The sequence below is a fragment of the Gavia stellata genome, unplaced genomic scaffold, assembly GCF_030936135.1.
Source record: "Gavia stellata isolate bGavSte3 unplaced genomic scaffold, bGavSte3.hap2 HAP2_SCAFFOLD_113, whole genome shotgun sequence".
NCBI classification, from domain to species: Eukaryota; Metazoa; Chordata; class Aves; order Gaviiformes; family Gaviidae; genus Gavia; species Gavia stellata.
The window spans coordinates 143488-153642 of NW_026776644.1; positions in this window are offsets into that span (position 1 = coordinate 143488).

Sequence of the window (10155 nt, forward strand, 5' to 3'; positions counted from 1 at the left end):
AGAATTATGTCCTCCAAACACAGCAAATGAAATGAAATATTTAGTATGTGAACGGAACAAAGTCTCTAAGCTTAATTAATATATTCTAATCAGGTGACATAATGTAATCTGTTAATTATTCAGTAAAATGAATTGTAGGGAAAAAAGTAATGGCCTACAGATTTTCTAAAATCCAAACACCATCATTATGCCTCAGAGAACATTCATACAGTGATAGAAGATACTTCTTATGAAAAATTAAATAGTACACAAACAGGAATGCAGCACAGCCATGTGTATTTAGCAACCTTTTTCAAAAGCTGTTCAGCTTGTGATTTTGACTTTTAGAAATGAAAGGCTTAGTCCGTGTGATTTAAGTTGTTAGCCAACAGTGTATATGCCTTCCTGTATTCATGTAGTATTGCCTACTTCTTCAACCCATTAGGCAGCCAGAGGCATATAGTATAGTGTCCTTTTTCAGCACTTACAGTCTGTAACAAGACTGTCCTCCGAGGTTTGTATGACTAAGCTTAAAAAATGTGTTTGTCAGAAAATACTCTTCCACCTAATGAGGCCTTTGTACCTACTGCAGAGAACATACGACAATGTGAGAGAAATGCTATGGAAACATTTGCTGTATACTGAATGTATTGTAGTTAGGAGTACACAGCAACATCACTACACTTCTTCCATTACACTGAAACAGTCGTTTCAACAGAGTAGTCCTTTCCTTTGGTACAACGCCCTGCCTTGCTGCTTATGGTCCTCTTAAGCATATAAACTAACAGAGCGTAATTGACTGCTTTCGCTTTTAACAATTCACTCTCCATACAGCCAGCAAACACACTGCGTTCTAAGGTGCAACGTCCGATTCCCTTTCAGTCAGATGCTTGAAGATAGCTGCAAAGCTGAGGAACTACAGAACAGGAGACCTGGGACATCCAGGAGACAGAAAGGAGGCTTCAGCTGTATGTGTGGGCATGCAGTCACCAGTGAAACACTACGGGTGTGGAGCTTCAGGAGAGCATCTGCTTGGATAAAATGAGTATGTTCAGATTACCCACGCAACCTTCCTATGAGTGATGCACAGGGGCAGAAAGGATCTAACCGAATACAGGACACTAATCAAAATACAAAATCAAAAAGTTGGTAAGAAAATATCTGTTTACTTATCATTCAGATGCTGGAAAAAGCGCTGGTTATACACTTAGCTAAATTATAATGTTCTCATGTCTTTTATAGGTAATTTCTCAGTACTTACACAGAACAACGTCCACTGTATGTAGCTGAAGTCAGATTAGATTCATTCCTTTCTTTGCTTGCCTTACACTTCTCTGAAGCTGTCTTCTGTGCCTCTCTGCCTTAATCAGATAAACTTCTTAACCTATTCCTATTAACGAGACAGTAGGTTGAGCTTCAAAAGGGAACTTTTGCTGCCTGCTGATTAGATTGCTTTTAGCAAGGGTAGCATGTTGTGTAACTGAAAAAGCTGGCAGATGACTTGGAAAACAGAATCTTCACTTGAATTCTTAGTGAATGTTTGGACTCACTGTGTTTGGAAAGCCTTCCTGTTTGTCATTAGTCCTGTGGTTGCCTAAATACTGGAAGATAGTTAATTGTGCATTTCGATGCCGTTGACTACTGTCTTAGTATTTTGTGTTTTACTTCAAGCTCAGGCTCTGAACACCCAGAGATGCTTAAGAATCTCAGTTTTCATTACGAGGAAATGTTTTTGATCCTTGTGACTGCAGAGGAAAAGCTGAAAAGAAACAAAGAGGAGCAAAGCAGAGAGAGTAAGTAAACAAAACTCTGGGTTTCCCCACTTTCTGACTCTATAGCACCAAAAAACCCCGACAAACCAAAGCCAGGGAATTTGGTGACCAATTTTCTTGAATTCAATTGCAATTTTGAAAATTTTGCAACTTGCAATTTGCAAATTTTCCAAATTTCAGAGCAGAGGTTATGTAGCACCTGTTCAAAACACTAAGGCTATTAAAAGGTTATTAAAAGGCTAGCTCTATCCTGAAAATTTTTTTTTCCCACAGTGGACATTTGGGCAGCCTGATGGATCACTATTCAAAGTCTGCATGAGAGATCCTTGGTCTTGTACGCACTTCTAGGCTCGTTGTAATACTAACTACATGGGCAATTACCTAAAGGCTATGTACCTCAGGTATCTCAGGGACATCTCAGATACCTCAGAGAAGTAGGACATGAACTTGACGTCGGGGCCAACACACACAGGGCTGTTTACATTTCCCTGGGACTGCAGAACATTTCTGGAGAATCTTACCTGCTCTTTAACTGACTGAATGCTTCATGTGTTCTTTCTCTCTCCAGGACTTCCCCTGCCTCCCTGCCTTCAGGGAAAGTACACCAGAGTCTACCGACTCATTGGAACAAGTAAGTTTATTTCTGACCACGCAGAGATACAAATCTGGATACACGTGCAGCAAAATGCCCCTTTGTGAAACCTGGTGAAAAGAACGCAAAGGAGAAGTAACACAGTCACATTGCAAGCAGTTACCTCTTACTTTGACAGAGGGCCTTGGCAAAAAAACCCTAAACCAAACCATGCCAAAACTGGACCGTTAGTCGATACTGTAAGAAGAATACAAAGGCTTTGCTGAGACTGCCAATTAAGCATGCACTGGGTAAGATGGGGAACAATGGAGTTGTATGCATTTACAGCTAAATCCCAAGTTATTCATCAGTATATGAATAATTATTTTCTCCAGCGTGCCTTGAGTTTGTCTAGATTTAAGAAAATGCTTCACTGTCCTGAGCAGCTCCTTCTTATGGAGTGTGTTATAAATTCCTGGGCACGTAGCCTTTGTGAATGTTTTGGAGAATCCTGAAGTCCAGTAATCAGAAGCAAGCGAGGTGGTACCGCCAGGATACTGGAGCCAAAAGCAGGTATCAAGCTTGTCATTCCAGGCATAGGGGAGGTCATGGCAGTATGGCTTCTGGACTGCAGCTGACTGTATGCCTGTAGTCTCACTCAGAGAGACGCATACTCTTTCTTAGGAGTCACTCTTTCCTAATATTCCCTCCTTTTCTTCTCCATCTATATATTCTACGTTTTTCCTTTCATCTCCTCTGTTTAGCTTGTATTTAATGTTTCTGCCCCATAGACAGTACCTCGCTCAAACAATTCTGAAACAAGGAATTGGTGGGCCTTCCTGTGCACATTCAAGTGTGAAAAGGGTGAACCTAAATTAATCCTGAAACAACTCTGAAGACCAAAACTCTTTCATGTAGCCTGCTTTAGTCTTTTGTCTGTTTTAGAACAGGGAGTTTTACTTACTACAATTAAATCCACAAGATAAATAGAGGGAGATTAAACCATGATTTTTTTTTCCCACTGTCGAATAGATGGGTTAGTTCTGCTCTACGCAGGTTCACTGTACGCAGCAGTAGTGTCTATCATTCCAATGCAGCTTATCGGGTCTGTAGTTGTTCTTATTTTAATAATAAGCATATAAATTCTTTAACTTGGCAGATTGTTTGGGATCAACAGAGAAAGACTTTCTTTTTCATCTCTTGGAAAATAATGTTGCTGTCTGGCTGATGAGCACTAGCTCTCCTTTCCAGCATCTTCACACTACGCCAGACAAATTAGACAAGGTGCCACATCACCCCGTTCCATCTCACCGTAAAGTTTTCAGTAACACAAGAAACACTGCTTCGTGTATCTTCACATCGGGAAGTACAGGTGAGGATGTGTACTAACAAAGTACAACTGCAGCTCTCTGAAAATTTAGCTGGTATAAATTTAGCAACAAAACAGGCGCACAAAAAGACAGAACTTGAATTTTTAAGCCAAGATAGGGAGAAATTCATTTAGTTAAAAGCATAGTACACTTTAAACCATTTTTGTCTTGGCATAACAAGGGCGTAATTCCAGTTAGTGACCTTTCACATAGCTATTCCATGGCTGAACTTTATTTCTTAAACATAAGGCCAATAAAGTCAGTCTCTAACAGCTGCTCAGATTCCATAGTGACAGAATTTCACAGGTCTATACTAAAAAGAAATATGGGCAGTACAAGTGCTTGGGCCTTGGGAGAAAAGTGTTCCTCTGAGACTGACCTGAATAATGAAGCTTCACCTTACTTCCCTGGGAAGCAAAGGGGAATCCTTCCTCTTGTCAAGCCAATCAACTTTGTAAAAGTTTTTCCTATTGCAAATAGCAGCCGAGCAGCACAGTGGCTCTTCAGAAGCTTTCCCATTCTCGCTTTGTGGCGAGGGAACACTGTGTGCGCGGTCGGTCTGCACTCGCCTGTGAAGGGTATGGACTTTCTCCCACAGACACAGCAGATGAGAGGATTTAATAGCCTTACAGGCAGAAAGACTAAAGAAGCTGAGAGACTAAGGAGATGTACTCATGAGGTAAAGACTAAAGGAGGGGACAGACAAAGACTCAGAAGAAAAGACAATTCTCCCTCTACCTTCCAAACATAATTCTGTTTGCAGCAAAATTATTAATGCAAGCAGTACATTTATAATTATTTGCTTTTCTCCCATTGACAGGTTTCCCAAAAGCCGCTATCATCACTCATCTAAGAGCTCTATCTGCCTGCTTAGCATTTACTCAGTGTGGTGCAGTTTCTCAGCATATTCTGAAGCTCACTCTTCCCTTGTACCACATGAATGCTTCTCGGCATCAGTGGATGCACTGAATTAGGCAATCTTTGCCTTCTAGTGAATTTTCATTAACTTGAGAATGCTGTAACATTCTGTTGTTTGGCAAGTATCTCCGTTTGGTGAGTAACTCAAATATTATGTCTACCAATAGACTTGTGTCATTTTCTCATTTTTATCACCTTCTACGGTCTGCAAACAATATCTAAGATACATGCCTAGTTTTTGAAGCTTAGAACAGATGCCAATCGTTACACAGATCCACCATAACATGACTTGAGGTCTGCGTATTGCTCATACCACTGCGTATGTTCTGCAGGTTTAACTTAGAATCATATTTGTATCCTGTACCAAAAGTCTAAAAGGGCATTCACATAGGTATCTCGGCAGTCAGGCTTGATTTTTAGTGTCAGAAGGTACAAATGCATTGTGGAAGCTTTAACTAACCTTCAGAAGAAGGTCAACTAAATCTGTGTTGGAGCTTTTTGAGTCACATATTTGAGCAACACCTACAGAATTGGATTCTTTATATTAAAGGGAAGGAAAGGAAGAACGACGGAGCCTCCCCTTTTGATTCTGATAAGGGGGGTTATTTGTAGAGAGCTAGCAACCAGGTGTTTTTTCAGGTATGTCCTCCTGTCCTGTCCTTAGAGTCTTGCCCAGATGCTGGTTTTTGGTATGCTAAGTATACACCTGGACTGTTTTAAAAGCCATTTCAGTGCTTTGTTTCTTAGGGAACAGCATGGGCAGGCATGCTGGGCTACAGCAACTGATCCCAAGACTGCTGCTGCCGAACCAAAACACAAAAGGGATGGGAAAAGGCACCTTAAAAGTGCAAGGAATACACCCCTTGTGTACTCCCCACAGGACGACCTTCTGCAACAGGACAGGAGAGCATCATCTGCAAAGAGCAGGAAAGGGCCCCACATTACATCTTCTGAAAGTTTGAGCAGACCGTTTTGTGCTGTTAGGGGATGCCGAGAGGCATTCGGCAGTTTTGCCTCTCCCTAAATACTGACAAATTGCCTGAAAGGCACAAATTTGACTGCGAACAAGATGGGAACCTAACGGAGAAAGCACACAGAGAGAGTATACATTTAGAGAGAAGTGTAATTTTTAGAGAGTTTAAAGAATTGAGGAAAGCTATTTTTTCACTAATAGGTTACTGTACTAAGTAAATGTATCTTCAAATGCAGTTAGCATAGGTTATCTACGGTGCCTCAGGACAGCAGTGCCCTCTTCTCGGAAAAACCTTTGGAACAGACTTGTCTTTATGGTTCCATTAGATGGAGAAAATCTATATGGAGCTCTAGGGTCTATATATCTGGAACCGACTAAACCTGTTTGCATTTATGTGTTCTCTGACTAAAGCTTTTTTTAGCTAGCTTACTACCAAAGATACTATCAGTACTAACTGATGAACATCTACACATGTGTAAATTCTTATTAAAGCAGATAAGAACAATCTTAGAAAAAACCCTCAAAATTACAAAAAACATATTGTTACTTTAAAAAACATCTTAGGGGAGGATAATAGGATGAATGCTGAACTCACAATTTTCTGAGTGGACAGATAATTCAGTCCCTTCTGAAAAAAACAGATGTGTCTTGAGAAAGAGTTCATCCTAATCAAGAGTGACAAACAAAAATATGAAATTCTCCTGCAAAATTGGATTTAAGATCAAATCAATCTTGAAAATTTTTCAGCAGTCCATATGTGGGCTCTTTCTAATATAACTTGCAACCATAGTTGACTGATTTTGTGAAAACCAGACAGGCTGAGAGTTGTTCTTCTCAACCTCCCTGACTTGACTCTAGAAGAAGAGCAGGGGCCCAGGGACAATGATGCATAGAACCAGTGTACTCCGAGGCTCTGAGATAGTAGGTTTTTCACTTGACTTTTGCTAGCTTTATTTCTTGTTTGCAGAAGGATATTAGGAAGAGGTTTCTAAGAGCATGCAGGGAGTGATTTCAGTTTTGCATTATTTGTGCTCTGGTTTGGTTTGAGGTTTTTAGGGTTTTTTTGGTTTTGGGTTTTTTTTTTTCCAAAACTCGTCTTTCCATGTAGAAAAATCTGACTTTATTAAAATACCATCAAGGGATCATTTAAACAGAAAATCTCAGCAATCTGTATTCATAATACACATTTAAAATATTTAGTACCTGTGTTTATTGAACTTTTAATCTTATCATTACAACTTTTTAAATAATTACCAAGACAAATTCATGCTAGCTATTCAGTTTGGAGCAATCCCACCTGGTAATGACTGAACATTATTACCATCTGGCAGCTATTCGGTGCCTGTGTGAAATGACTTGGTGGTCTAAGCGTGGATCCTGTCCTAAGTGCTGCCAAAAGAGAGAAGGAGCTGGCAAACTTATTAGCAGTCTCAGCTCAGAAGCCAAAGACTAAATGATCTGGGAGCTGTGGAAATGGAGTAGCAGTGTGAAGAGGAAATCAGGCATGTTACAGATCACGTTACAGATCAAGACGGAAAAACAAGAACTGAAAAGTGGCCTGTTTCAGCAAGAGAAGTGAAAGAAAATGTTGGCTACATTGAAAACACCGTACAAGTAATAACAGTGCTTGAGAACAGTGTGTTTTGAGCTTTTCCCTTAATGTAAGCCACCTTTCAAATGAGATTATTTTATATACCACTTCTGCTCTCGTACACTGACTATCGTGTGTAGACCAACTTGTTCATGAATTGGCATTTGAGTCATTGCTGTACAGCAAATGCTTACACAGAAAAATAACACAGGAAGGCGTTTAGCGTATTTGTATTTAATGTCTTAAATGAAGTTTAACAGCTGGAAATGAGAGGAGAGCCAGTACCATAAAATCAGCCAGCTCTCTGCAGAGCATTGCCAAGTGTCCCATGAACTAGAGATTTTGTGATCAGCTGCACCAATGAAAGTTAAAGAAAATTCTTATTTTGAAACAGAAACTTCCAAGCTCGCATGTGGCTTTGATAGAGAAATGAGTAAGAAATAAATGCTGCATTTAGACTGAGATTTCACTGTACCTGTGAATCAGATCATTCTGTCTAACTGAAGACATTCCATAGTAAAATGGTATGATTCATTTTAGTCAGTAATTGCATCCAATTTTCACTGACACAGGCTGAAATGGAACATTGCATTTTACTTGAATTACTTCTTTGTTAGGATGTTATGCAAATCACTGCAACTTCCAAGCATCAGAAAATGCATCTGGTGAATGAAGGATTTAATCCAGAAATTATAGCTGAACCTCTGTACTTCATGCATCAGCCTGCACATTCCGATATTCCTTGGACAAGAGAGCTATACAAGAATGGGGTTTCCGGTGAAATACGTTTATAAAGCATACAAATAAAACTACAATACAGAAAGTAAATGTCAAGTATACTCCTGCAATCATTTCAACAAAAGCCAGGATGCACTATTTGTTCTAAAAACACAAGATAATTTGTTCTAAAAACACAAGATAATCAAATTAGTCTTAATGTGATAGAATTTACCTCTTCATAAGACAGAGCCACAATAGTTACGTGCATTGTGTAAGCTGCGCTGCATCTGCTCATATTACTTCCAGTGCTCACACATGCAAATTTTTATTTTACACTTCTCACCGATTCAAATTATTTTTGCCTAAGCCACCAGTATCTTACCTTAGCTGAATATTTCACTCCTTTAGATCATCATACTGATTCTGCTTTTAGAACGCATAAATGAGTAGATGAATAATGTCATAGGCAATAATAAAATATAAAATGGGCAGTCAGAAACAGAAGCAAAATACTGCGCAAGCACTGCATGTAGACTTCAGTTCAATGTCTGTTAATTATATTATGTAATATTTAATCGCAATATTTTATGTGATGCTCAATTTCAGATTTTTATGGAAAATAAACATTCTATGTCAAAATACAGTTGTAGTATTTAGTGGTCGTGATTTTTCACAACTTACACCACAACTAACACAGATTAAAGTCTCCGCAAAAATTCATGCCCACTGACACATGACCTCTTCCTTTACTTGTCAATTGTCATATTCCTGAAATAGAGTTCTCATGAAAACAGGGCAGAAATGACTATAACTTCCAGCTTTTGCTGGAAGTGAACACCCAGAACCTGTTACAAGGTGAGGTGACCCCTGAGGCCTCTCCTGCCCACGCCCCTGGGGGGTCCCTCACCCTGGAGCCAGGCCTTGGGCTGACCGATGGCCTTGTGAGGAGTGGGGCCCGGCTGTTCCCCCCGCGCTGAGTTACCGGGGTGCCTCTGCCCGCCAGTGCTTCGCTGCTTTTTGTTTGTGCAGATTAGCCTTTAATCACGTCACCTAACATTCTAGGTAGTTCCCAGGCGTGCCTACAGATTTTATAGGATGATAGATAAGCCATAGTCATACCAGCTGTAGGAATACTATTGAGTGTGTTTGCAGGTAAGAGAACATCGTTATTTCTTGGTCTAGGCTTTTTTTTTCTAGTTGTCTCAGTGATGAACGCTGAACGTATTGGTTTAAGTCTTTATATGCTCCTGTGTGTGAGTGTGCACAAAGCCCTGCCTTCTTCAAATAAACCTAGGGCTCTGACAAATTGAAAAATAGTTGAAAGGCTTTCTGTTATGATTTCTTTCTTAAACCTTTGAGAGGAAAAATGTTAAGGGTGACTCTGACATATCCGACTGCCTCTTGTTAAGCTTTAGGTCTTGTTACATCCATCTGTGCTGGATCTGAGAAGCAGAAAATGTCTTCAGGGGTTTCATCTCAGATGCCCCAATTCAAAAGCCAGTTACGGGAGGTGTCTCATGAGGCCTTGCTCCACCAGCCCAGAGGACTGCTGGAAGGGAGGTGCTCCTTAAAACGAGCCATGAAGGAAAGGTGGTGGAAATCCTCCTCGTGCGAAAGGTCTGTCTTATCATGAGAAGTTGTCAGGTGAACGGTGGGGATGACTTGTTCAAGGTTGACTGAGGAGAAGACCGTCAGACAGTTACAGGATTGCCCAGCTCTGTGGCTCAGGGCTGACCCCTCAGCAGCAGGTGGCCACAGCTCTCATTGCATGGCCCTGCATGGGCCTTACGCATGCATCACTGCCCTCCTGTAGTGACATTCTTCACGCCTCTGTCACCATCTCCATCAACTACTAATGGAAGTACCTCTTGGTAAAGTTAGTGTCAAGAAGTAGAAGAATCTGGTCGGTTTTCTGCCTTCTTCAGTGTGAGATGTAGTTTGGGGTATTCCTAATGAAACCTTGGGTTGTAAATTGAACAAGCCACCTCTCATGGTCATCACAGCTTTCCTCACATAGTAGAAGCGATCCTCCTTGCAGAAATACCAATGTGAACAAGATCAACGGTAATAAAAGAAGTGTATCTTGAGTTCCCTTTGGCTTCCTGTGGATAAATGCCATCCTCCTGAAGGAAATCTTTTAATATCCCTCCAAATGCAGTCACAAATGGAACGGAGAGAGGAGAAAAACTCTCCTAACTAGATTTTAATCCCAGGACATGCAAGGTCAAGCTTGGCTGCTTTTCTGAACCAATGTTGAAATA